This window comes from Mus pahari, chromosome 5 (assembly GCF_900095145.1).
Source record: "Mus pahari chromosome 5, PAHARI_EIJ_v1.1, whole genome shotgun sequence".
Taxonomy (NCBI): domain Eukaryota; kingdom Metazoa; phylum Chordata; class Mammalia; order Rodentia; family Muridae; genus Mus; species Mus pahari.
The window spans coordinates 82572916-82600435 of record NC_034594.1 but is presented as its reverse complement, the minus strand read 5'-3'; the positions used below and the strand labels follow the sequence as shown (position 1 = coordinate 82600435).

The following is a 27520-nucleotide window of genomic DNA, read 5'->3' as shown; positions in this document are numbered from 1 at the left end:
AAATGGTAACTGCTATTTTTGAAGCAGATGGTATAATATCCATTTTGCAAAACAAGGAAAGCTTAGGGCTCCAGTTTCTGTTTTTTGTAATGAAAAGGGATGGTCATAGGAGAAGACAAAAGAAGACTGAGGGCCCCTACTGTGGGCTAAACACTTGGGCTGTTTTGATTTGTCACCAACTGAAGCCCCAGTTGACAAATCTCCCTTCAATCCTCTTCATACATTCTAAGGTGATCTACTGAGTCTTGGGCTCTGTTAGCTCTCCACAGTGTAAACCTTGTGGAAACACTTTATGAACTCAGTTTGGAAGCCTCTAGAACAGTTTAGAGTGTTCTCTAGCTGGACAAGGGAAGCTTTCTTAGGAAAAATCTTTTTTGCCTGCATATTTTTGCCTGTGAAAACCGAAATGGTGAAGGTGGAATTTAAGACTTATGTGTCCCAGAGCACAGACCTTTGTGAAAAGAAGAAAGAAAAGGAAAGGAAAGGAAAGGAAAGGAAAGGAAAGGAAAGGAAAGGAAAGGAAAGGAAAGGAAAGGAAAGGAAAGGAAAGGAAAGGAAAGGAAAGGAAAGAGAGAAAAGGAAAGGGAAGAGAAGGGAAAGGAGGGGAAGGGAAAGGAAGGAAAGGAAAACTGGAGAGCAATGGTTCAGACTTTGGAAATTGAAGCAATAGGCCAACAATAATGCACGAAGACAGAGGATATCAATGAGTGGGTAAGGAAAATGTTTGCAACACCAGTGTGAGGATCTGAGTTTTGCTTCCCAGCACTCAGGTAAAAGTGGGGCATGGTAGCATTTGTTTGTAAACCTAGTGCTGGGGGGCCAGAGACAGATGGATCCTGGGGACTCTCTAGCCCTCCAGTCTGGTCCCTCACTTCTGGTTCAGTGAGATATGCTATCTCACAAGACAAGATGGTGGGAGTTAGAAGAAGAAACAGACTTAGACTCCTGGTATACACACACATACACACACACACAAGAAAACATACCCACACACATACATGTACACACATGCATACAATGCATAGACATAGGCTAATATGTGATTAGTATTTGATAATGGAAGTAATCATGTCGTGCACTGAATGGATTTGCTAAAACCTAACCAGTAAAGTACCCCTCTTTTTATTGTCATCCTGCTTCCATTCTTCCACTAATTATAAGCTAAAGGCAGGCAGTGCCATAGATTCAAAAGCTAGCTGGAAACTGAAGAGTCCCATAGTAAACGGTAGGCAGGGAGGAGTGCATTAGACACATGTGTATAATAAAGATGATAAATGTGCATAAGTATAGCTGTGATGAAATGTGTATAAAGACTTAGAACTCCACAGAAGTAAGCAAAGCATAAATAGATAGCATGCTCAGGCAGAGAGAAATCGGGTGCTATTTTAGCACTTGGACTAGTGATAATTTATTGTTCCGCCTCTCCTGTTGACTCAGTGTTTATGCAGTGCTATATATTAACTGAGACCAAAATAGTCTGTGCACATCACAGGCTTGGATCCATTACCAAGCGATCAGCAGAAGCTGTACCAAACAGCCACTCCCTACGAGAAATGGATTTATAATATTTAAAGTATTCATCCTAGAAACACAAGCTGTTTTGACAATTTTTTGTCTGTTAATCAGTATGGTTTAAAACATGGAGGTATGGTATATCATAGAAAAAGATAGTTAAGTGGTTGAGAAGCCAAAGTGAAGGCCCAAGATTCTGCGGGTTGAGATTTCTTAGAGTTGATGTGAAGATGAAATGTGTTCCGTTGAGACAGCATTTAAGTGAGATGAGGGGCACTCAGCTGGTGTGGCCAGAGGCCTGAGAAAGACTTGGTGCTTGCCCGGGCAACTGTTAATTACCTAGATTTCAACCCAGACCAGGGAAATGACTCTAGACAAGCTACTTAGCCTTCTTAATTTTTCCAGGTAGCATAGGATCACAGAATCAGAACAAAGGCATTAAGAGACTGGACCAGAGTCAAGATGATGTCCCAGGATCACCTTGGCTAGTTGCTGTGATGGCTACATTTGAGTGTCATGCAGATGGTATTTAGTTTCAATCAGATTGATGAAGTGAGAGCCTGGGCATGAGAGTATTTCAGAGAGGATTAGCCAAATCTGGGGAAGTACCCAGGAGGTGGCTGGTGTAAAAGGTGGGAGTGGCAGGAGAGCTCCAGCTACATGCCGGTGGCTACTTCTCCCCTTTCCTGAGATGTGCTCTGCTTTCCTGTGAGCCACCCTCCCCGTGAGGGGCTGACACCTCAGAAACAGTGAGCCACAATAAATAATCCCTCCTATTAAGTTATTGTTTTCAGATACTTGGTCACAGCAATGCAAAAGCCATCAATATGGGTAGCTGATGGATGTTTTCCCAAGGTGTCTTTTTTTTTTCTTGGCTCTGACTGACAGTCACATGTCTGTGTCTGTGTGGTCCTCGAGACAGTCCGTACTTGTGGGGGGGCAGGGCCCTAGACGAAGCTCCTTACTAGGTGAAGTGGAGGGCTGGTGCTCTACAGCAAGATGACTTCAGAATAAGCATAGCACAAGAGGAGGATGGTTATCCTGGTTAAAATAAATTATTCTGCTTAATGTACACAAGAGATGGGACATGAAGAGAGCGAAGGCATTCTCTCCAGACAAGTGTTTACTGCTGAGACGGTCTGATTACAGATGCATAATGCCTTTCAGAGTCACATTTGTCCTAGGCCCCCACACCATGCAGAGGGTGCTGCCACGACTTTTTGTCTTAACTCTTGCCATATAGGCAGTGATCTCTGGCCATCTCCTCTAGAGTCACTTTACTTCTTGGTTGCTTTGACATTGTTTTCATTAGACACTGCTTCAGCCCTGGAAGGCACAACTCTAAGTTGGTGGCTAAATATAGGCCCTATCTGAGGCTGTCTCTCATAAGGAAGGCCTGTCCCCATACCAGAGAGACATAGAGACAGAGAGAGAGAGAGACAGAGACAGAGACACAGAGAGAGACAGAGAGAAACAGACACAGAGAGAAGAGACAGAGACACACAGAGAGACAGAGAGAAACAGACACAGAGAGACAGAGACAGAGAGAAAGACAGAGAGACAGAGACAGACAGACACAGACAGGCACAGAGAAAGAGAGAGAGAGAGAGAGAGAGAGAGAGAGAGAGAGAGAGAGAGAGAGAGAGAGAGAGAGAGAGAGAGAGAGAGAGAGAGAGAGAGAGAGAGCTGTATACCTACCTAGCCTGTTCTTTCCATGTCCCCTTATCCTACCATCTCTTGATAATGGTCTAGCTCATATTATACTTTCTGCAATCTAGGACAAGTTCTTTGACAGTGGCCCCACCAGTGAGCCTGTGCTCCTCACTGGATACCTAAGAGGAACAGACACATTGTCTCTGTCCTTTTCCTGGACAGGGGCTTGCCTGGAGAAGTTATTTCCTGACTTCTCTGATGGCTTACCCTAAGAGGATGGATGACCCCTACTGCACTATAATCTGCCATGGTTTTACCCTTCTTTAGCATTTAAAGGCGCAAAGCAAGTGGCAGGTCCGTGGCCCACCTTCAGCGCCTTGAGTGTTTGCTCACTTAAGAATCAGCAGAAGTTCATCACTCACGGAAGTCCAGAGATTCCAGGCCTTTGTAGATGCCTTTAGGTAGCTTAGGAATCCTGCTCTGGAGCCACATCTCCCCTGATGGCCATGGTCTACGTTACATAAGGAATCCTTTTGCAGCAAGTTGTTCTTGTCTGCAGGCAAATGCTCCAGGAAGACACATGACGTTTATTGCACTCTGTCGTGTTTCCTTAAGGAGACCCGTGTGAAGCAGAGTTCTATGCAAAATGTTCTGTCCTTTGCATGGTACGAGTGCTGTGTGAGCAATAAAACTGGGAGCTGGTGCAGAATGAGCCAATGAAGCTAGTTTTATGGTCGGGTTTATAGTACGGATCTCCCTGGGAGAGCAGTGTATGCACAGCCACTCCTTGTTTCAGACCATTCGATGTACAGGGCAGCTGTGCTAGCTGCTCCCCTTCCTGGCACCCACCCCTGGGCACCCCCTGATCCCAGGGGGCAGTGTATGTTCTCCCAGAATGCCTTAGCACAGGCCAGCCTAGGATGTACTTTACCCACCACCTCCCTGAAGCAGATGATGGCAGCTGTGTGAGTAGTGATGAGGCTGGACTGGACCTGGGCCTCACCTGGGCATCTTCGCAGTATCCTGGTTATATGAGTATGCTGGTATTCTCAACATATCCTGGTGAATCTCCTCCTTCTTCAGGCTGCAGATGAGAGGTGTTGGAGTGACAGTTCCAGACCTCAGCTGTACAATAGAACTAGTCCTGAGTTCCAAAAGATCCTGATGTCCAAGCCACAGCCCAAACCAGTCTGCCACTCTCCCTGGGCATTTGACCCAGAACCCACTAAATGACTTGGTGGTTATATTGGTGTGACTGCTGCACAGGAGAGAAGGTGGGGGAAGACACTGGGTAGGAGGAAAGAATAAAATCAGAAAGCAGAGAAGGAAGCCCAGAGCTGGCCAGCGAGGCAGGAGGAGGGAGGTACAGCCATCAGCTGCTGGGTGGATGCAGAAAGCCACTGATTGCCTCTCTCCGTCCCTGCCTCAAACCCCAGGCTGTCTCCGGAGGAAGGGCAGGATCCTTGGAGAATCTTCCGCATGCATTTGACCTTTTGAAACATCACAAGAAGTATCTCCTAGCTGAGGGCCCCTATTTTAGGGTTTACTTGAGTTCTTCCAATGTTGCTTCCTCTTAAAATAAAAAAAATAAAAAAAAACTTGGGTTTATCATGAGGATTTAGTAGAAGTATAAAAGGTTAGACTATGTCAGAGCTTCTGCAAATGGCAATTTAATAACTGTAGAATTGGAGGAAACTCACACTTCTGTTTCAGTAAAAATTCCTCAACTCTTATCAGGTGTTTCTCTATACTGTCCCCAAAGGCAGAGATTCTGAAACACTGTTTTAGAAGAGCAGGAAAAAAAAGGAAAATAAAGTCCCAATACACCTGTTATTTATTCAGATTCTCTGTGTATTCAAAGACTCTCAAGGCTTGAGACCCTCTCTACCAGTAAGGACCACAGGGCAGTCAGATCTCGGAGCTCAGCACTCAGTTTTATGTAGGTGAAGGAGCTTCATTGCACTCTACGGCTTGCTCTGTGCTTCTTGGCTTCTCTTTCTAATGGCATCTGTCCCTCCTCAACATGACAAGGAGGGTTATGTGAGATGGCTAGGGACAGGAGCCACCAGGTAAGGTAATTTTGACAAGGTTCCACCTTTCATTTACAAGTCAAACTGAGATGAACTCTAAATGTGGCATCTTCTAAATTAGTGACTTCACAGAAGGGGGTAGCAGTTTTGCACTTCTGAGTGTAGAGACAGAAATGAGTTGTCTGCTCCCTTTCCATACTCAGTCTTCTGAAAGCCCCAGGTTATCAGCTCTGGAGTACCTAATGAAACACTTCTCAGCTCCCATTTGTGTCTGAAGACATGAAAAGTCCCTTGGATGGCAATGAATCAAAGAGACTGTTCACACACACATTTCCACTGGTCTTTAGGAGCCCACAGCCCCCTGGATGGGTTTGCTGCTCATTCTTTTTGCTATATCTATAATAAGAAAAAGGATATTTCTGCCCATAGTTACAGCTGGAGCTATAGGAGTTGAGAGTCAGGAACCCCATCCCTAGTAGGGGGTAAGGAACATTATTAAAGATCCACTCGCCCAGCAATGTGGCTCCAGTCCTCCCCGCTACTCAGACAGAGTTCCCACTAAGGATAGCCCCCTTGTTGGCTGGCAGTGAACCACTCCTGTTGCTGTGATGGGCCTGGGAAAGTAGGAAACACCATGGAGACTAAGCCTGGGGTGCAGTGGGCAGACAGCCCTTGCCTCCTCCTCTCTCTAAGAGGAATCAATGAGCCCACAGAGCCCCTGTAGACCCAGAGAGCTGAAGCCCTTTATTTTCCACTTCACAAAGGGTAAAGCATTCCTGCTGCAATTTTCGCTTAAGAGCAGGAATTCCTAGCAACACCAAGAGCTTCTCTTGATTAGGGTATTTTAACCTCTGTCTACCCTGGTCCTGATGGGGGTACCATGCTGTGATTGATTCAAAAAGCAACTTTACTTAATAAATAAAAAGTGATATTTATTGTTATGCTACTTAAACTCATTTTTCATAGCCTGTCTAAGGTTCCTTAAATATCTGCAAGGGGTCTTTAGTGAATTTAGAAAGAAGGGGAGAAGAAAGGGGAATGTGCGTAAATGATAACACAGATTCCCATATGCTTATCGAAGTGGGACCTGGAGCCTTTTGTAAATAAATGACTAGGATTCACCCTAGCACCATTTTGACACATGCCAAGATGCAGAAATCTCAGTGGGAAAGGAAACAGGAAAGTTAATGATTAGTCAACCAAGGCATGAGGGAAGCAATGAGCTCTAACATCTCCTTCATGCTTCCCCTTGTGTGCTAAGACCATCCGTGTGGTTCGCTCATCTTCACAAAAGCCCTCACCTAGGAGCCAGCAGCTGTAGTGTCTCCCACCCTAGAAATGAGCTAGACTTAACCTGATGGGAACCTATTGACTTTAAGGACTACTTTTTCAGTCCACCCAAGGATCACTATGGATATTCACAAGGAATGAAGACCCTGGACCTATGCTGATGCAATCGGGGCCTTTGCCTCCCTGCTTCCCTCCTTCATCCCAGCCTGTGCTTCTCCAGGCACCACACCCATGATTAGAACTGGCACAGTCTCTCCCTCTTTCCAGGAGAAAACACAGCAGGGGTTTCTACTTGTTCTAGGCATAGCCAGCACCAAAGAGCTGGAGCAAGCAAGCTGTGATCCTGGAGGGAGCCAGACTGCCGTCTGAAAGTCGTGTACTCTACGGGTCTGATAACCTAGGAATGCTGTGAAACCACCATACCCTGCATGGAACACATTGCAAACTCTGTACTTCTACACCTGTGCCTTGGGAACTCTTGTCCCTACTCTCTTACCCCCATGTAAGAGCCTTTGGTGGGCTCTGATAGACTCCCAAGAGTCCGTCACTCTCTCCTGCTCTCTGTGTTAAGGGCTGGAGAGAAGGCAAAACAGCCACAGTCATCCTTGCTGTGGAGTCTCTACACAGAGTTTGCCAAACAGGCTCAAGAATAGAAGCAGAGAAACCAAAATATCCTTTGCCATATTTTAATATTATTTTAAAACTGTTGGTGCTTTTCCGTTTTAATTGAATCAGATCCCATGACTTTTGTGATCCCCAGATCCTCCATAAATTCTCTGCAACTGGCTGCCTCCACTCCTCCCCTCCTAGAGCCCCCTCCTCACCCTGCCTGGGAACCTGCCCTTTAAATTTGACATGGCTGGGATTTTAATCGCTCCTCAAAGGCACAGTGACAATTTCACAACAAAGCGGGGGCTGGGGTGAGTTTTGTTTTCTGCTCTGATTAAGAGAGCAACTGTTCTCCCTTTGTCCCCCAGGGCCGACTCTTGGCACCAGACTGGGGAGACCTCGAACTTAGTGTTGCAACATCCATCAGATGCAGCGAGTCTGGGGCCCACAAAGGTGAACTGCGGCTGTTTGAATAAAACTCTAAAATCTTGTTTAGAAGATTCTCAGCCCTTCTTTTATAGTCTTTTCTTTCTGGGGCAGGAACCAGGAAGCATTACTTTCCCAGGATCTCAGGCAGGTAATTGTTTTCCCAAACTAGATTTTAATCTGATGGAAATGGACATTCTTTAGTCTGAGAACCTTGCCCACGCCAATCAACTGTTTCCACCTTGTACACCAAAGACTTGACTGCAGAATGCCCCTCTCCTCCCAGGCACATTTCCAACTCCAGTTAGAATTTAGCGTCATTTTCATTTCTCAACAGCACTTATAGAACTTTAGTTTTTGGCATCATGGAACATCTTCCTGTCCTGTAGCTGGCCATGAGCAAGCAGTGGCCAATCCTCTGAGTTGTCAGTGCCTCTGATTTAGTGCCATCATTTATTCATTTCTTTTTGTGTGTATGCGTGTTTAGCCTGCATGTATGTTTGTTCATGCCTGGTACCACAGAGGCTAGGACCCCTGGGATTAGAGTTAAAACTGGTTCTGAGCTGCCATAGTTGTGCTGGGAGCTAAGCCGAGGTCCAATGCAAGTGCTGCTAACCACTGAGCCATCTTTCCTTCCAGCCCCTCTCAGTTCCAGTTTTAAGCAAAGTAGTGCTACTAGAGCTAGGGTCAGACACTATGTCCTGGCAGCTCAAACAAGCTAGAGTTAGCTGCTTGCTAAAATGTCTTTGTTATACATCAACAAATGATAATCTGTTAATACTTATGCTAGGTTTCCTGACCCAGAAGTAACAGTCAGTTTCAAACATGGGTAAAGGTTGCAATTGAAGGCAGTCAGTCATCATTACATACAGGGGAGGCTGCAGCAATTTGAGTGGGTTTTCCAGGATTTCATGAGCTTGGTCTCTGGAGTGACAGTGTGAAGGCGAAGGAGTTTTAAGAAGAGGAGCTCAGGGAAAGGTGACTAAGCCACTGAAGTGCTGCCCTTGGAGTTGCCTAATGAAGGTCTCCAGGAGTGAGCTAGTTCTCATGAGCATAGGATGTTATAAAACCAGCAAGGCTGGCCTCCCTCTGGTCTCTGACTTTCTCCTTTGCCTTGTGATCTTTCTCATCTGCACCATCACCAATGCAATGTCACCCACCACACACACCTTACCAAAGCCAAACTGAGGAAGATGCCCAATTGTGGACTTTTAAGCTCAAGAACCTCTTTTCTTCAAGAGTGTCCACTTTGGGATAGTCCATCCTAGCAATAATAGACAGTGGTGCTGTGACGATAAGTACCCAGGTGACCCAGGAAGGGCATCCTCCCAGACCAGCACAGATCTGGCTGGAGTCTGAAGTCTCATGCAGGCATTCAGAGTGCTATAAGGAAACTCTTGGCATAGCACCCTGTAGGAGACTTGTCTCTTTAGCCAGAGGTTTTGTGTTTTAAAGATTCCTTCTGTTGTTTTCATTTTGTAGAGTTGAATCACACAAACTGCACAAAGGCATGGTTGTGGAGTTAGCCCTTCCCCTGGTCCTAGGAAAGTCGTGATTGAGACATACTGCCAAAGGGGACCCAGCAACTTAAGATGAATATAGCTGTTTATGTGCACATAGTCAGATGCTTACTGCACACTCAGACACTGTCTCACTTATTGACTAACATGTTCACATGCTGTTTTAGTCTTCATTCAGTTAGCCATCCACTAGTACAGGTTTTATGAGAATGCACTGATGATGCTCTGGAGGCTGCCAAGCAGGTGACCATCTCATCTTGAGCCTACAGCATAAAGTTGTCATTTCCTAGGGTTGCCCACATGCATTGGGTTCCTGCACTTCTTTCTTCCTGCCCAGTGCACCCCTGGTATCCAAAAAAGGGTGGAGAAAACATGAGAGACATAATAGTTTCTCAGACCAGATCTCATCATTGTAGAAAATAATTGACTAGTCTACAAATGAGTTTATTCCATGAGTTCTCAAATGCTAATTTCCACACTGCCCCTGTTCTCTGCCCTAACCTGACAGTGACCCATGCAGATGCATGAAGCAGAGTATGAGTTAAGACGTTTCTTAGATTTAGCTCTGCTTGAAAATGCCATCCCGTCCATCTTTCCCATTATCTCAGGTCGAATCTCCTCTGCTGGCATAGGGTTGTGATTGCAGAAAAGTTGTTCTGAGAAGGGCCAACACTTCAGAAAGCTTGCAAGCAGAAGTTGTCTGACTGTGGGCTGCTGTGACTCTTGATTTTAAGATTTATTTGTATACATATGAAGGTTTTGCATGCATGCAGTATACTTACTGCATTTCCCCCCAAGAGCCATTCAGTGGACCCCAGTCAGCACTGTGCATGAACCACTGACAGGTTAGGATTTAATAAGGATCAGAGGTAGGATGGAAAATAGCATTCGAGAACTCATGGGCTATATTCATTTGCAGTAAGTGTACTGTGTGCATGCCTGGTGCCTGTGGAAGCCAGGAGATGTCACCAGGTCCCTGGAACCAGAGGTACAGAAGGTTATAAACCAACATATGGGTGTCAGGAACTTAGCCTGGGTTCTCTGAAAGAACATCAAGTTCTTTTAACTGCTGAGCCATCTTTCCAGCCCTAAGGCTGCCATGACTCTTTAGAGAATGTCTAAAGAGATCATCCCCTGGGATCTTAATAGCTTTACTGCCTGATGTAGAAGGGATTCTGATTTGCATTTTGGATACCAGGGTAGTGGGAGAAATGCACAGCTGTAGTTAGAAATCCTGAGCTTGAATCTCATACCCACTCAATACCAGCTGCCTGGACCAGGCCACTTACCAAGTCCCCTTCATCTAGGCTTCCTCACCTTCGGATTGCTGCTTCTCTTCATGAGTGAAACAAGGCCGCCAGCCTAGCCTGGGCTGGCACTCACCTGGGATGTTCCTGCCTTGTTATGCCAGCTATTGCTGCAACACAAGTCTGGTTGCTTGGCCTGGGGGTTATGCCATGCTGCATTTTACATACTTTGAATATGACTTTTGGAAATAATGTACATAAAGGAGATTGTAGATGAAACAATATACCATTAGATATTTGATTAACTTCTATCTCCAGGTCAGTCCAAGTATAGCTCATTCATTCATATATATATATATATATATATATATATATATATATATATATATATATATATGTGTGTGTGTGTGTGTGTGTGTGTGTGTGTGTTAACAAAGTTGTCAAATATGCTTATATGTTCAAAGCTCAGCAAAGGATAGACATTGCCATAGTATCTCTCATCACTACTGATATTTGGCACACTGAGCCTCTGCAGAAGGAACTATATCTGGGCCTTACAAAATGATTAAAATATCACACATGGTGGCCTTGTAAGGAAGGTAGTACTTAAGGAAGGGAACTTCTTGCAAAATATCAGTGTCACAACAGGTATCGCTCAACCAGATGAGGGTTATTCAGTTGATCTCTTAGGTAAAAATGGCAGACACCAGTGTTTTAAAGGGTATGTTATATGGTTCTTAGAGGAATCTCATGAAAAACCAGTGTGGGGGTACAGATAACAGAGATGCATTTGCATTGATGGAGGACTGCTGGTCCTCTTTAGGCTGCTCAGGATGAAAGCATGAATGTGCCCATTCTTTAGTTGAGTCTCAGAAAAGAAAAACCTGGGGGTATGAAATGCCAGGAAACCTAGCTTCATGCAGAACAGAGCGGGTAAATACAAAAGCAACCCGAGACCTCTGAGCATGTGCCTACTGGAAGTGTCCCTTATGTTTCTCAATGAGTAGTTATTCAGCTTCAGGGTCTCAGCTTGGTCCCTTATTAATTATTTATTATTTAATAAATAATTGCTGACCTAGGCTATAAGGGGCCTGATTTCTACCTACAAAATGACATATGACTCATCTATCTCTTCTAGGCCTCTAAGTATTATCTATGAAATGGGGGTCAAAATAATCTTTAGTTCATAGACTTATATAAGAATTACGATTATATATAAATACATGTCTATGTATATATATATATATATATATATATATGTGTGTGTGTGTATGTTCATATATAGTATTGATAAACACATAGTATATCTTGAGAATGAAAATAGCATACCTCCATCCCAGAAAAATTCATGAGCATAATATGTTTAGCCTCATATTGCTAGAGAATTTATGAATTACCCCCAAACATATAAAAGATTCTTTTATCCAGGAGGAAAAACCATTTGTATGATAAAATCCCATGTTTATTTCTTCACTTAAAAGAAACTTCCAGCCAATTTTAATCTCAATTGGTATTCTATAGTAAATGGTTTTTTATTCTCACTGGTCAAAAATATGCCAGATGAGAAAAAGACTGTGTGCAAATAAGAAAGAAGTCGTATATGATTATCAGAACTTTTAGGAATAGAATTGGGTTTATAACAATATGGGAATAAATGACTCTGTGATCAGATACCAACTCTAAACTTAGTTCCACATGGGGATAAAATTGTCATTCCTCACTTGTGTGGGGGTAGAAATGTACCTTTCTCTTCTACTTTGTTTGCCTAAATCTATTTAGAGCAAACAAAACAGGAGAGCAACTGCACGGGTCCTAAAATGCACTTCCTCTGCCCGCTTTCTGTGCTCTACTCTGGGTCTCGTGACTCTAACTTCTAAAACATGTCATTTATTTTTATTTTAGTTCAAGTGTCCCCTTCAAAAGCACCAGGGGAAAACATGCTTAGCCCCACTGAGAAAACAAACACGTTTAAGCAAATAACATCCAAGATGTCCAGGTAGAGTTGCTGTTTACTGACGAGACTGTATTTTAGCCATGAGTCCAGGAAATTACAGCCTAAAAACAGATTTTTTCCCCTTAATATTCACAATATTAGTCTCTTTCTGGAATAATACAAAGAAGCTAGCAGGTTATAGCTCTTTTATTGGAGCCTTTAGTTGTTCTCAGTGGTTACTCCAAAGCAGGCAATGTAATGCCACTGCCGTTGGCTTCATTTTGAATCGCTGTTCACAGACACCCAATGCAGAGTCAGTGGAAGTGCAGATAGTAGTTTTATAGTATGGCCTCTTTCCTTCTGTGAATAACACATTCACCCACCATGGAGCATCTCCTTCCCTGGCCCAGTAGTAACTGTGGCAAATAACCAATCACTCTGATAGTCAGGTCTATGGGAAAAGAAAGAGAAAATGGTCCCAGGATCCTCACCTGGACCTGAGGATTTAGTCACTACCCACTGCCTCCTGCAAAGCTACCTCTGTTCTTGGGAGGTGCTAGGGAAAATATATGAAGTACAAGGTTGACTTAAAAGGGGGACTCCATGATGGGATGAGACTTTAGGGTGATGTAGCTGTTTTAGGGTCACGCATGCTCCTGTAAGTAACCCTTCAACCATGATCTGTAAATGTAACCCCAGTAAGCTCACTGGCTTGCCAGTCTGGACATGGGTTGAGTGCTCCTTTGGCCTGCCGTTGGTACCCTACTTGGGTTGATCAGATGTTTGTTTATATCTCCCCAGAAAAAGTGCACGCAGCCTAGTGCAGGGAGGCAAAAGTCAACAGGGAAAAGAAACGAGCCCCCAATAGAGACCTGCTACCTCACACTCGTTCCACAGAGGTGTTTTCCTGCTCTCAAGGCCTTTTTAGGTCAAATCTGGTCATTTTAAGCTGATTGCTTCCTCTTTTGATCTTTGATTCCCCAAAGATCCACGGTGGGAAACTAGACTTTGATTAAAAAGCAAGACTTACCTCATGAGTTCTTTGAGCCAAGTCTGTATTATTCTTGCTCAGTAAATGGCTGGCATAGGAATGATCATTCAATGAGTTGATGCTGAAAGGATGAGGGAGGTGACTGCCTGCAAGCATCTCTACCGTCTCTAGACCTGCATCCTGGGATACCTCCCCTCACTGGGATGTTGCTACATGGGGCTTTGGGAAGCCTCATATGCCTGTGCTTTGGGAGTCAACTTGATAAATCTGTACCTTCTATTTATTATTAAACCAGGCATATATCAAGCATTCCATCCCTAACAAATACGTTTTTATCTACTATAAGGTGAAGCATGTTTGCCATACAGAACTCACGAGCTTTCTTCTGAAGTGCTTTTCAGGTGCACTTTATCTTTTGTGTGGTAAGGCTGTTTGTAGGCCCACTTAATTAGATCCTTAGAAATATTATCAATTGGCTGCTTACTGTCACTTACATCTCTCCTCATCTTCTACTTATAAGTACTCTGTCCTTACAAGACCATTGGTCACTAAGCATTTTCATTACACATCATCTGAAGTTATCAGTATCTCCTAACCTTTCTGCCTCTAGAAGTAAATTGCCCTCATTCACACTTTGCTTGAATTGAAGCTTTTGAATTGAAGTGTAGCCACTTGGGCTGTATCTATTGGCTATGCAAGTCTTTTCATTTCCTAAAATGTTAAAAGGTCAGATAATAGAAGTAGAAATTTGGGATCTCTTCTTTTTGACTATTATGCTGGTTAGTTTTGGGGCTGAAACTTTAAAAGTTTCCCATAAACTCTGGCATTGGCAAATGAGAGGTATGTATCACACATGAGTCCTTAGGCAGAACAATACCCAGCAAGACTTATGACTTATTCGGCATAGAATAAAACATTAATTATTATGACGAGAAGACTCTACTGAAATTCATTTTATAATATTCCACTAGCATCATTTCAAATATGAATCATTTTCCAGGCTTCTAAAAGTGTCTGTTTACTAAGAGTCCCTAGTCAAAGGATGGCTCCATGGAGTGTTTGGCAGAAGGCCTCACGGTGGTGTAATTCCTTTTTGGTAGTTGGCAGCCAGGTAGCAGCCGAGCAGGAGGAGGATGGGCCCATGTACAGTCAGTGAGCAATGCTCTCCAACAGCCTCTGTGTGTGCACCCTCACCCTACGTGTGACTCCCATGCACACTCACAAGTTCAGACTGGGGCTCTACCTCTGAAATTCTTGCAATTAAAAACATTTCATATGTTTTTCTGATTTTGGAATATTTGCATATTCATAAGTACACACCTTGGGTATTTGACACAATTCTGAAGGTATAATTAGTTTTGGTTTCATGTGCAGCTTGTACATATGTCTTGAAGGTAATTTCTTGTGTTGACTGCGATCCACACCAAGACATCAGTATTAGCAGTGTTAAATTGATGCTCAAGTCCTTTTGTATTTAGGGCATTGTAGATTTGAAGTTTTTGAGCACTCAATCTGTAATAGGAAATTGCATTTAAAGGTTGTATATAACCACACAATTTGAATACTCAATTACAAAGAGAAATGGAGAAGATAAATATGGAAAGAAAGTGAAATGGGAAAACTGTAAATGTGATCTTACTGTCCATGTGTCAGAATGATCTATGAACTCTCAAGGCCAGCTAAGGATTCCTTCTGAACTGAGGCTGGATCTGGGTCTTGTCTTCCTGAACGACAGAAAGGAGAAGATCAAGGGCAACACTATCCCAGTTATTAATTGCTAATATCAAACACTTGCTGTATACCAGACACTGTTTGAATTTCTTTGCGGTATCCCATGTAAAACTGAAGGTCCCAGAGGCTTCCCTGTCTGTGTGATACTGATGAGTTTAGTGATTTACTCATTTATCATGAATACTAATAATATATTACATCAATAGAATACTGACCATGGCCACTCATGCTTTTAAGCACACAGCATTCAGTTCATTTAGTTCTTATAAGAACTAGTGTGATGTAGTATATCACTATCCTATTTCATAGATGAAGAAATTGAGGCCCAAAAATATCAAGCAAACTGTTCACTACAACAGTGATAAGTGGCTAACCCGAGATTGATGGCTAAGCTTCAGTACCAGGCTTGCTCTCATGCAGTGGCCACTGACTACAGTCCTAATGGACGTGGTGAGCATATTAAGTTAGTTGTTTTATTACAAAGTAAATAATGAAAATACAGCAGAACAGACATGGAACAACTCAGTTCTTCTCCCCAAATAAAAACTTCGGAGACAACTAGGCAGTGGTGGAACAGACCTTAACTCCAGCACTCAGGAGACAGAGGCTGGCCGATCTCTGAGTTGAAAGCCAGCCTGGACTATGGAGTGAGTTCCAGGACAGACAGGATTATACAGAGAAACCCTGTCTTTGAAAAAAAAATCAGCTCTAATACTACGTTTGTGGTGATCGTTGTTGTCTATACCTTAAGGAAAATGGAAATGGAATAGACTTTTATTTTCATTCAATTTAGGAAACAAGACCAAGTGGCTTCTGACAAAACAATTAGAAGCTCTCATGGGATGAGTCAATTAGAGAATGACTGTTAGTAGTCATTGTCTACCTGCCTGTAGACCTGAGGAGTGTCCCTGTTAGATGAAGAGTCAGGGACTGGAGACAGACCTGTGTATCCAATGTTGTTAGAATAATCAGCAACTTTGATTGAAGATACTTAATTCTTCAGAATAAAGACTAATACACTGAGTGCTAAATATGCAGGGCTTAGGGAGCTGTTGCTCAGCTGTTCAGTGGTACTGACCCATTTGGCTTTGATTCCAGGAAGGAGTGTGCAGTCACCACTGGTCAGTAGTGTGTACCTTCAGATTATCTCTCATCTTTCTCAACATGTAGACCACCTCAAAGCTCTGGCATTCCAGGAAGACTTGAGACTTAACTAAAGAAAAGAGAAGCTTTAGAAATGCACACTGCAGAGGCAAGCTTTACCAATAAATTGAGCAGGCTTAATTTTCCTCCCATTGGAAACAGGCCAGAAGCTATAGTGCATTAGAAAATGCAAGCTGCATAACAAAGTGTCTTACAGATTTGGGACTCTTGATGTCAGGTGTGGGTTAGTATAAGCCTGATGTAAGCCCCTGGACAGAGTTAGCATCTCCAATAGAATTGCAGCCAGTGGCGGCAGTGATCTGTAACCATGCCATGCCAGCTTGTGGAGTGGGGAATCAGACCCAGTATTAAAAGAGAGTCAACTGTCCTTGGCTCAAGAGAACTTAACTGTTCTTGGCAATGCAGTGGGGGACAAGGACACATGGAAGCCCTTGAAAAGTTTTGGATAGTCCCTGCTACTCTTTAGCAGAGCCACCCAGCCATCCCATCCAGGTGAGAGCAATACTGTTGCCAAAGGCTCCAGAGAAGGAACTCTGATACCCCATTGGCTTGTACCTTTATAGATGGTTTTTGGGAGTGAGACTTAACCTGCGAAGGGAAGATTAAGCATTTAAGATAGATAGGTGTGGAAACAGAGCCCAGGAAGTGGGAGGAAAGTGGTGATGGAGCCCACAGAGATGCCTGGGATTCAGACTCCAGAGACAAGCATTGGAGTGCAGATCTAACTTTATTGCTTATTACTTAAGCAATAAATAGCTCTTTAGCCAATTAGGGTATGTTTGTGTGTTCAAGGACAAACTGGGGTGCTGCCTGTGTTGTTTCACCAAATCTGACTCTCCTTTCCATGAGCCTGTCCGTGAGTCTGTCCATGAGTCTGTCTATGAACCTGGCCACAATTCCCCAGGGAGATTTCTATGAAGACAGAAGAAACAGCCACCCTGTCCTTGGATCATTTGTTTATGTCTCAGGAGCCATGTCAGATCATACACTGTATACAGTAGATTAGGAATCTTCAAGAAGTCACAGTTTTGTGGCACCTTACTCTGTACCACTTCTTCCTTCTCCAGGATCTCCACATCCCCCACAGATAAGTAGGCAGGTAAGTAGGTGGATGGATAACAAAGAGGAGAGAGAGAGAGAGAGAGAGAGAGAGAGAGAGAGAGAGAGAGAGAGAGAGAGAGAGAGATGTAAATGAATTAGGCAGTAATGAACAGAGGGAGAATGAAAGGGAGAGAGTCAATGTCCATGAGAACCAGCTGAACACCTTCCAATGTGACATATTTATTGTGGCAGTGTATACCGGGGAAGCTCTCAAAACAGATGCTACCTCCATCACATTCCCCTCATACACAGTCTCTACATTCCATTGTGGTAACAGCTCATCATGTTGGCATCTTCAGACCTGTAGCTGTGGGTGCCCCCAGCTCAAGTGTGAGAAGACAAGGATTCTGTCTTATCCTTCTGTGTAGTAGCAACACTGAGCTGAACAGTATTTGTCTCAACCCTGTGTAGCATTTGGTAGACGTTCCCTAGCGGGGGGAACAGAAGAAAAGAAGGTCGGAGAGAAGAAAGCAATAAACTCATAAAAGATAGCACTGGCATAGGTGATGCATACTACTAATATGAATATATCTTCCATGGCCTAAAGGCGATTATGTAGCCCCACCTTGCTGCAGTGAACTGCAGGATGCCCACTCAATCACTTTCACTAGTGAGTCTTATTTAAACACCTTCATGTGCCAGTGTTTCCTGATTATCAGGACATGAATTACTATCCCACCCTCTCCGAGATCCTGGCCACTCACCCCAGCTGGAATAACATCCACACTACATCCCCAAATGCAGGCCCTCTTTGCTTTTAAAGGTTATCAATTTCCTCCCTTCCACATGAAATCCTTTCCTCAACTTCAGTGGGCTCTTTCTCCTCCTGATGTCCCTCTTTTCCTGGATAACAATCTTCATCTGGGACCCTGAACATGTATAAAGTCACGAGGACTTTCAGTGTTCATGGCTCTCTGCCCAGGAAAACAGCTAGCAAGCAGCTCCTGATGCTGAGAGCCAGGTTCTGTGTCCCAGGGTCTGTAGCCTCACTCTCACCAATTGTGTGTCTAAGACAATTGTGTGTCTAAGACAATTGTGTGTCTAAGACAATTGTGTGTCTAAGACAATTGTGTGTCTAAGACAATTGTGTGTCTAAGACGACAATTGTGTGTGTGTCCTTGTATGCTTTACAAGGAGTTGATGGCCTTGCTCTAGGGTATAGAGCACAGCTTTAAAGTGATATAGTACAAGACCTCTGCCCATCTCAAGCACCAGTTTCAATGTCATGCTGGACTGTTTTGAACTAGCACATGTCTAGTAGCGTCTGTTCTCAACATTGCCATGTAGCATGTTTGTCATTTGGATGTTCCCTTGAGCTAAAATATTTTATAATCTTCCTCCTCTAGATAATAAGGTCTTTGAGGACAGACTCTTGATTAATCCTTCTTGTCATTTTCTCCATATCTGGGCCATTGTCATTCAGTAAATACTTTTTGAACAGGTGAACATAAGTGTCTGGGCTCTTAACCTAAACATGCAGGACCTGACCCTGAGTGGGTGACAAGAATGTAAAGAAAGGACAGACACACACACAGAAAGGCTGGATCCAGTGGGATCTGTGCCCTGATGGAGGCATGCAGCAACAGCTTAGAAAACAGGTGACTTTATTTTAAATATCTCCATCAAGGAGATGAGGTTACATATACAACTGAACAAGGAGACAGGTTAGCTATTCTCTGTAGAATGGCAATTTTAGCCTGTAAACATCTGGAAGGAAGAAGGTGAGCTGGATATTTTCTTCATGTGTTGCCAACAATCTGCACATGGACCAGGGAAAGGCTTTGTCATTCCCTTGGATCTGAGGCATTAGAGTCCTTGGCATGGCTATGTTTATGTTAAGCAGTACACATTCACTTGGGACATCCTCCATCCCCCACACCCTTTGTCTTGATCCAAGGGAATGAATTCTCCCCTGGGTCTTTCTCATGTGCAGCACAGGAGAGATCTAGGATCTCGCCACCTCCCTGACATATACACTGAATGTGGATCAGGCCAATAGGGATAGGGACGGGTACTGGTGAGGGTATTGTTGAAAAGATGAAAACAGAAGGTCCTGTGACTGGAAGGCAGGAAGGTCTTCTGTGAGGGGCCTGGGAGACAAAGCAACCTGGCGATGAACTCAGAGCCAAAGACATGAAGGGGGAGCGATTCAAGCCCACGGAGAAATACAGAAACCCACAGAGTTATACCACATGGTGTTCATCTGAACCAAATACACTACCAATGTTGTCCCTGTCTCAGGGTTGGAATCTCCCCTACAGAAGAGTTATGGGTTACCCATCTTTGTGTCCTCGGGTTTCCCCCCATAGTTCCTGATGATGGTTTCTACCTGGAACCAAATTACTGGAAGCAGGTCCTGCAGCATCTCTTGGCAATCTAGCCAATGGTCTGCCAAGGTGTCGATTACCTTGAACATTATGAAGTTTCTCCCCTTTATCCAACAATTCTGTTTTGACACAGTTAAAGTCCATTTCTCTGCAAAGGTCTTCAAATGTACAGGGTGACTTTTCAGCCACCAAGAGGAAGGAATGCTACATATACAGCCTGGATTCAATAAAGTCAGATTTTTCAAAAACAGCTCTTAGCATCTTCTACCACAGACACTAGTCTGGGCAGAGCTTTTTATTTTATTGAATCCAGCTGAATAGCTTGACTGCATTAATAATGGAGCTTCGTTTCCAACCGCTGCCTCCCAGTCTTTTCCCCTAAAAGCCTTATGGTTAGCTTAAGAAACTGCTAATATATGAATGATTGCTGGTGGCATCATTTCCTGCCATGGTTTGACCACCAGGATGAGGGTTTTGCTTTATTTTTTGTTTTCCTGGTTCATAATCTGGAGTTCTATATATGTGGCTGAATGTGATAGTTTTTAAAGTATAGTAACAGCTCTAACTGCAGTCAGTTTCTTTACATTGAGCAATTAAGGATATGGAAAGATTGTCTTAGCTGTGTATCATTTGCCTGAAAAGAAGCTTTCTAATGATTGGCCCAGATCGTGGAATCTGGTTCTTCTGATGAGAATGGATAAGTAGCATTGACTCTGGATTTCCAGGGTAGATAATCAGATTTTTTAAAACCTCATACATTTAAAAGAAACTTCCATTCATTTGGCTCTCGTGATGGTATACTTTGTGAGGATGCCCTGGAAATCTGTCTCACCCTTGGTTTCCTTATTACTGGACTTGAGTTTGAGAGACGATGGCCTTTGTATTTGTAACTTTGACAAGGTCTTTGTGTAGAAAGCAGGGTCTTGTTTGCTGTCATAAACAAAAGCATAAAACACACCCTGTAAACCTTAATGTAGCAAGGCTGCAACGAGTACATGCTGGGCCAGAGTTCCTACATCTGATGATAGCTGGCCACTGTCTTCTTTATGACTTCTGATAAATTACTCACTGGACCTCAGTTTCCTGCTGTGCAGAATGGAAATAATTACAGTACCTATTTTGTTGGGTCAGGATAAAGCTTGATGGATAATTATGAAATGTTTGCATGCAGTGATACCTAAAGGACTCTTATTGGCTGAGTCTGTTATTTGGCTGAATACACTTAGCTTCTGCTGGGATTAAAAAGTAGAGTTTAACTATTGGATGGCAGGCAACCAGACTTAACAGAGGGCTAAAACCTCACTAAGACCTTGCATATTATACCCTTCTGGCAAAAATCAAGTATTATTCACCTGAATCTGAAGCTTGAAGATTTATCCTAATCTGATTTGGCCATTACTGTGAGTCTGCAGAGGAGTAAAGAATAGAATCACTATGCTACCAAACAACAACAAAATTCCTTTACAATCAAACATGACTCATTATGTAGCAACAAAACTGGAGATCAGATGTGATAAAGCAATGGGGGTTGATGGAAGAAGTTAGATGTTTGGGATAGTGCAAACGGTAGGTAAGGACAGCCTCATCAGTGTTTCTCAGGTGGAGTAGGCTGCCCACACTGGGGAGATGGAGCAAGAGTTAGGTTGTGAGGCCCCAAGAAGGTGAAGAAAGAGAGATTAGTGAACGCACTGGGGTGATGCTGAAGTCCCTTCCCGTGTCCTCATTAACGACAAAGGTGAAGATGTTATTCTGTTCTTCCCTGGACACAGACTACAGAATTAACTTAGTAGTGTTAGAAGACAAGGAGAGAGGGGACAGATAGTGATGGTCCTCACATAGCAGGCAAATGAGGTAGGATCTGCTTCAATAGAAAACGGGAAGTGAGAACGAGGTAGGAAACACTCTCTAGAGTGCTTGGCAGCTGTGTCTTCACATGTCTTCCTACAACAGCTTGTCCCCAAACTTGGGCCTGATATCATCTATAGTAAACAACGAATAAGAACGAGTTGGGAGATATAATTACTGGAATATACCTAAACTACCATAAGTTACTATGGATCCCAGGAGTGGAAGAGTATTCATTGGTAGGTTGGTGTTACCTATGTGGTTGTCTACCAACCCTACCCCCATTAGAGCTACATTTGTATATACAGAAATAGACAGCACTTAATTTTTATGTTCATGGATCCATATCCTGTTAGATTTGGAGGCATTTTTCTCAGTGTGTCCAATGGCTACTAAAACTAAATGTTTTTCTTATTTCCTGACATTTGGGTGATGTCCTTTGCTTCCTCTTCTGGAAACTTCCTGAGATCTGAGTGTAGAGCTGGCTGCCCCCAGGCAGCTCCTCTCTGTCATTGCTCCCTCCTGTTAAGCGAAGGGAAATAAACAGCCTGAGGGAAGGGGGATCTGTGTAGCCTGTGGAAGGGGAATCTGTGTTCTAAGAATTGCTCTGGTTTACAGATCTATACTCCACTGGTACTGTGGGTCACATGTAGCAGCCAATGAAACAGCGTGAGTCACTTTCCAGTTACCCATAGAGAAACATGGTTCTGAAATCCAGCGTTATTGGCTGATACATGGAGTCCCCCATGCCAGTTGTGTCCACGACATTTCATGTAGGGATAAAGGGCCTCTGTGCTGAGCAACAGCATTCAATGTGTGGGCTCCATCTGCAAGATCACCTCCTCTTCCTCAGTGACTGTGGGTGTTAGGGACAAACTAGTTATTTAGCCAGACCTTTGTGATTGGCACTAGAACCTTCAATGAAAACCTATGATAGCATTCCAGTAAGTCTTCCGTACCTAAAACATGACCAGTGTGTCAGTTGAGCATGAGATGAGGTTGCTGGAGGGGCCGAGAGTGAGCTCTCGGAGCATCTAGGAGCAGGGCTTTGCTAAAGCCTAAGAAGTCTTACCTTAAAACAAAGAGAAAAGAAAACTATTTTAGGACCAGTGGGTGTGGCTCTGTATGACTGTAATCCCTACACTCACCAGTCCGAAGTAGAAGAATGTAGAATTCAAGACCAGCAAGATCCCAGGAAAGACGGAAAAGTCCCCACCTAAACAAAAAGAAACCAGAACCGTCAAGGCAGCAACTGCATTCCATCTGTTGGACACCTAAAAATGTGACAGAAAATATAGACACATATGTAGACTACAAGAGAACCCCCAGCAAGCCAGAGGCAGTGCTCACACAAGTAGCCCATGAGAGGGATTTCACCCAATGCAAATGAACAGAGAACAATCTATGTGACTGAAAATAACTGTTATGTTCTGAACTGGGGAGGATGGGAGGCAGGGAGGTGACCTTTGCAAAGGTTGAAAGTTGTAAACTTTTCAACCACATTGTTTTGGTTGCTGGGTGAAAGGATCACCCTGGGTACCATTTTGGAAAAGTGACTTCTTAACAAAACTACTGCCTGCATGGTATTTGGTGACATATTCCATTTGGGCTTTGCTGCAAAAACACACAATTCAGATGTCTATGAATCATCTCAGTCTTTGAGAAGGAGCCAATGACAAGGAGTCTAAAGGTACCTGGCTCTCCCTCTGGAAGGAGTTTAGTGCTGACTAAACTCAAGTGTGTGTCTACTAGACCCAGAATACCCTCACTGTACCCCAAGGCTGTACATATGACCAAAGTTTCCTCCCAACCCTACCCTGCCCTGGCGAAAGACCACAAGGACAGTGGCATCCTCCCAAAGGGGACAGTTGCAGGTACAGGGGTGTGATCTGTCCATTTTCTCCTCATCCCAGTAGCTACCCAGGACCAGCTGTTTCCTGAAGGGATTCTCTGAAATCTGGGAAACAGGAAATGCTAAGAAAACTTCTTATGTGCCTGGTCACGTGAGCTATGATTTCAGTGTTGCAACAGACTTTTGGGAGAGCTCTCAGGGCTGTGGTTGGGCCTTCCTAGGCGGACAGCCCTCCCTCCTGGGAGAGCAGGGCCCATCTGACTACTCAGCCTCAACTTCCCTCTTTCTAAGCATGTAAACCCCGATGCTCAACCCAGGAAAGAAAGCCTCCATCTCAGTTAGGTGGTTGGGTAAGTGCCGGCGGGGCTTGTTTGCACACGTCCTCACTGCCTTTTCTTATATGCTGTTTGTTTAGATGATTAATGAGAGCTACCTCCTACCTTTTCCACCCCCACCCCTAAACACACTGAGAATCTCCACTCATAAGTACTTAGATGCAAATAATTTTAGGACACAATGGCTTTAAGAGATTTGCCTTCTCTCTCTCTCTCTCTCTCTCTCTCTCTCTCTCTCTCTCTCTCTCTCTCTCTCTCTCCCCTTCCCTCCCTGCTTCCTTACTTTCTTTGCTTCTTTCTTTCTTTTTTGATAGTGTTGAAATGTTCCACATCTTGGTAAGAGAGCTGTTCCTAGGTTGTACTTGGCTATCAGTGTTTGCCAAAATATAACATAGGTTGTTTTCATTTTCTCAAGGAACATCATACTTAAATAAAAAATATTTTAAGACAAAGTGAGTTCAGTTTGGAAAACAGAAAAAGTGGACAGAAAGCAAACAACCCCATTTAAAAGGATTTGGAAGCAAAGAGTTGGCCAACAAACACTGGATGCTATGTTTTTAATGGGCAGACAGTGCCCATTGTTTGGGAAGTCTTTTGAAAGGTGGGCAGATTCAGCCCCGCACATCAAATAGTAGCTAAGTGTGTGTTCATGTAGTCTTGTGGGTGTTTCCATTTAGGTCATTTCCTTATTCAGCTGGAATTTACTCCTATTTTGTAAGTACAGTTCCCTGTAGTACCTAACATCCCAGGCCTGTAAAAAAGTGAATGTCCAATAAATGTTCAGTTGGCCATAGGAATGAACTGATTCCTTTCTCCCTGGAACATTCTGTGGAAATTAGGCATTGCACATTGTTCTGAAGTGCATTTGTTAACGTGAAAAGCCATCAAATGTGCAGTTGTGTTTGCATTAAAATAAAAAACACAGCACCAAAGACTATGGATGCATAAAAGAGATAATGAGGGCAAAGCATCTCTCTCTCTCTCTCTCTCTCTCTCTCTCTCTCTCTCTCCCTCCCTCCCTCCCTCCCTCCCTTCCTTCCTTCCTTTCTCCCTCTACCCCAAAACCCCATCTCCTTGAGACAAATCAGAGTGGAAATTCCTGCAAGTGGAGGGAATCTGTGTGCTTCTGCACACTTGGATGCTGGTACCTGGAGATTCGTGGTTGGATGTTGTTTTCTGACAAGTCAGTCTCTGTCATGGTCTCATCTTGAAACTAGAGAGGAAGGGAATGGAAGGCTGAATTGCTAATATCAGAAGTTCTGGAAATTCCCCTTTTATGGTACACGAGTCTTTAAGAATAGCTCTCTTTCAGTTGTGTTTTTGTGATTTAGGTCACAAGCCGTATGCCCAACCCTCCTTCTGGTGGACCCTATTTACATCGACACATTTCTGGCTGTCTTTGGGATGCTGGCTGGAGATGGGGTGCGGCTGAGGAAAAGATAGCTTGAATTGTACTTTTTAGGAGAAAAAAAAAAACAGGGAAAGAATTTTTTGCTTTTTTGTTTTTGTTGTCTTTATCTTATTGTCTTATTGTTTTAAAAAACATAGCCTGGACACCAATCTATACTCTCATGATTTTTAATAATTAAGTTGTTTAAAAGTATCTTTTATATGCTGGTGAATCTCACATGAATTAACAGCCTACCTTGACTTAAGTGTGCAGACAGACAAGAACTATGAATTTCTATTGACATTTTATGTGTTATTATATATGATCAGTTCCAGTAACAGATGGCTTTGTTGATGCTCTCCAGGTCAATAATAAGATTGTTTTAACAGAAAGGCTTCCTCACTGCCACTAGGTTAGAAGGGGCCATACTGAGGATGGATACAGGTCTGGGATCCCAGTGGGGATCTGGGAGACTGGCTGGGTCTAGTGGACTCACTGGTAAGTAAGCAAGGCCTGCCCTGCGTGGGCAGTGCCAGTGGAGAAAGGACCTCGGGAGAAGGCACCTTGTACTGCTCGCAGCCTGGCTGGCTGCCTGTGGTCTCCTTATAGGCTGATGTTTGGAATGTAGGAGAACATGTGACAGCCAGTCTCTGGCCTGTACACCGAGACAGTCTGCTAATTAGCATGGTCACTGCTTGGGTTAGGTAGGGCCAGGTAAACTGTATCAGGTTCTTTCTGAGTTGGCATCAGAGACGGGACGAACTGCTTTCACTATGGGGTTGTTCCGGGCAGTTTCTTATTAACTGTACTCCAGGCATCAGGTTAGTGAAGAAAAATACCTGCTTTATGGACACTCCCCCCTCCCCCCCACTATCTCCACACTGCTCCAACATCCTTATAGTCTACCCTTCAGCCTGGGAAACTCCTACCTGGAGACTGACCCAGGACAAGTGTGGCCTCCAGGCCCCTGGGGGTGGGGGGTGGGGGGTGGGCAGCCTGTTTCCTACCCAGTTGGAGCTTTCCAAGGTTCTAGGCCATGGAGTGTAGAGCTTTTTCAAATGTAGACAAAGTTTTTCATAAAAAAATGTTTTGACTTTTGAGTTTCTTTTTCCTGCTGCAAGAAGCCCTGTAAATGTTTGCTTTTGTTCTAATTTTGGCTAAAGAGAAGAAAAGAGAGAAAAAAAAAAAAAGAATGTTTGGGTACAGCGTAAAAGTTCTCTCATGTCCAGACTGGAAACTCCCTAGTTGTTCTGAAACCGGACAGGCTGTGAGTATTTGTTTCTCTGTCAACAAACAGTGTGTGCCTGGTCTAGACTTCACCTCAGCAGGTAGTAGGAGTGTGCCTAGGCCTGGGTCAGGGTTTCAGGAGGGCTGCAGGGCCCAAGTTTAGAAGCAAAGCCTTCCTCCCACCCTGCGTTTTTGTTCTTCTAATGGGGACCACACCGTGTTCCCTTCGTGGTATTTGGATAGCATATGACACAAACACAGGTGTGGCCTCTCTCCACATACGAAGGTACAATTCGAGTTAGTGAGACGAGATAAAGCCAGCTGGAGTTTAAGGTTGAAGCTGAAAACAGCCAATGCTGATTTTCACTGAAAATCATATCAAGAGAAGGAAGGCATGGGTGTGCCTCCAGGGGACCCTGTTCAATATCCTATGGTGTAGTTCTGTGTGCAAAGGGCTTGCATGAAGTAGACCATTGTTTGCAGTTCAGAGAAATCCTACTGACAAGTTCTGTAAGGATACCATGTGTAGGCCTCCCAGGAGCATGCCCCTGGGCTCGGGCTAGGCAGAATCTGAATAGGGTGACTTCCCTTAGATTAAGGTACTGTGACAGATTTGGCCCTGGTTTTGACAATGGCTGCTATGTCACTTCTTTAGGGCTTAGAGTCCTGAGAACTGACCATATTCCGTCATTTTCTTGCCTTCTGGTGCTCAGCCTGGAAACCTAACCCCAAATGGTACTTAATTCCTCAGGGGAAAAATATTTGTCAAACCCACAATTAACTTAATTGTTTATTTGTGCGGAGGCTTTCTTGTTTAGTGCCAAGACATGAAGGAGGGTGGCTCCAGATTTGTGTTCATATTCTGGCTCTTACTCACTGCACGCCCGCTCAGCAGACACAAAATGGAGAAGGGAGGGCAGAAAATGGAAGGCGAGGACTATGTGCACTGTAGGCTGCTTTTGGCGAGCATTTCTTCCTGGACCTGTGCTTGTCTGGGAGGTCAGACTCTGAGTGCTGAGTCCTCTTAGTAGCTATGGGATTCACTAGGCTGTAACTTCTAGGCAGAACAAGCTATGGCCCTCAAACCTAGACCTGGGAAGAGATTCTTGGGTTTCTTTAGACACTCATGTTTTTGTCTATGTGAACATCAACAGGATGTATATGTAGATGACAGCTCGTGGAATTGTTGTAGTGCCCAAGCAAAGGTGTGTGTGTGTGTGTGTGTGTGCGTGTGCGTGTGTGTAATGTGTGTGTGTGTGTGCGTGTGTGTGTGTGTGATGTGTGTGTGCGTGTGTGTGTGTGTGTGCATGTGTGTGTGTGTGATGTGTGTGTGTGTG

General features: G+C 43.9%; 1 protein-coding gene and 1 long non-coding RNA gene across 4 annotated transcripts in view; one reads left to right on the top strand and one right to left on the bottom strand.

Annotated features, from left to right (window-relative positions):
• The window catches only part of Bcl2 (BCL2 apoptosis regulator), a 168191-nt gene that overhangs the window by 119096 nt on the left and 21575 nt on the right, over positions 1-27520 (top strand). The gene's annotated exons all lie outside the window — the stretch shown is intronic.
• The window catches only part of LOC110321593, a 31508-nt gene continuing 21356 nt past the window's right edge, over positions 17369-27520 (bottom strand). Inside the window, exons 3-5 of the long non-coding RNA XR_002380535.1 lie at positions 24715-24779; positions 22452-22595; positions 17369-17635 (exon numbers count right to left, since the gene is read on the bottom strand). This is a non-coding gene — a long non-coding RNA (uncharacterized LOC110321593). The remainder of the gene's footprint in view (positions 17636-22451; positions 22596-24714; positions 24780-27520) is intronic.